The sequence below is a fragment of the Octopus bimaculoides genome, chromosome 26, assembly GCF_001194135.2.
Source record: "Octopus bimaculoides isolate UCB-OBI-ISO-001 chromosome 26, ASM119413v2, whole genome shotgun sequence".
Lineage (NCBI taxonomy): Eukaryota > Metazoa > Mollusca > Cephalopoda > Octopoda > Octopodidae > Octopus > Octopus bimaculoides.
Genome location: NC_069006.1, coordinates 2,108,010 through 2,109,641, shown reverse-complemented (window position 1 = coordinate 2,109,641; position 1,632 = coordinate 2,108,010).

The following is a 1,632-nucleotide window of genomic DNA, read 5'->3' as shown; positions in this document are numbered from 1 at the left end:
TTTTTTCTTTTTCTTTTACATTTTTTACATCATCATCATCACCACCACCACCACCACCAGCACCACCACCATCATCATCATCATCATCATCATCATCATCATCATCATCATCATCATCATCATCATCATCATCATCATCATTATCATCATCGTTATGGGAAACAAACTAAATGTCTTCTAGCACTTAGTTACATCTCTATATGTCCTGAGTTCAAATCCCACCATAGTCGGTAAGTCTCCACCTGACCCATGCAAGCATAGAAAAGTGGATGTGGAAATGATGATGATGATGATGCTGATTGGTGGCTCCCAAAGTGGGCAGTACTGCTCCCATCTGAGGGTGATGGAAAGATCCAGTGGTGGTTGGGCTGAAGAAAAATGGGTCGATAATGAGGTGATCAAAACAGGGCAATAGAAGTAAAAAAAAAATAGAACTCAAAATAAAGGGTCAATTAGGTTAAGTTTTATCTGTGAAATACTGTTGTTTTGAATTTTGCTTCAGTAAAAGGTCTATGTTGATGATGGTGGTGGTGGTGGAGGCAGTGGGAATGTGGCCTTAGAAGCAAGGGGGCGGCAGCCTAAAAAAGTTTGGGAAGCACTCATGATGATGAAGATGATGATGAACGATAATGTTTCACAAAATATGGCACAGTGCTATGTGATAAATTGATATCTGGTGGTGATAAGATGGACAGAAGGCATATATTATTTTCATCTTTTATCTTTCACTTGTTTCAGCCATTGGATTGTGGTCATGCTGGAGCACTGCATTGAAGGGTTTTAGACAAACAAATCGCCCCCCCCCACATTATATGTATTATCTATTATTTTTTTATAGCTTAGTACTTATTTTATCAGTGTCTTTTGCTGAACTGCCAATGCATGGAGACGTAAACAAACCAACACTGGTTGTCGAGTGGTGGAGAGGGGGGACAAACAAAAGCACAAACACACACACACACATACATATACATATATATATACATATAAGTATTTACATCTGTGTGAGGGGTTGGGGTGTGAAAGTGCATGTGTGTGTATATGTATGCACGCGTGTGTGTGTGTATATATATATATATATATATATATATATATATATGTGTGTGTGTGTACACATATATTTATATATGTGCACATACATTATATGTATATGTATAGACATACATATACATATTCATATCTTATTCTAGCAGCTACACTTTCAGAGCACCCACCCCAACTACTGACTTGGTCCCCTAGATAATGGAAGCTATCAACTACTAGTTTTTCTCCCTGGAATGTGGCAGAAGTTGTTTTCTGCACATTTTCAGTGTTTATTGCTCCTGAGCATCTGCCACATACAAAAACTATCTTCCTAGTTAGCCTTCCTTTGATATTGCTGCACCTCTTATGTACCCATAGCTTACACTGAGTACAACTTATAGAGTTTCTACCTACGCCTTTTCTACGGATCAAGCAGGGCTATCTACCTGAAAGGGTTCGTGGTTTGTCTACCTTCCTACTTATTAAGACTTTGTTATTGGCTAAGTTGACTCTAAGGCCCTTCGATTCTAATCCTTGCTTCCACACCTGAAACTTCTCCTCTAGTTCTGATAGTGACTCAGCAATTAGAGCAAGGTCATCAGCATAGAC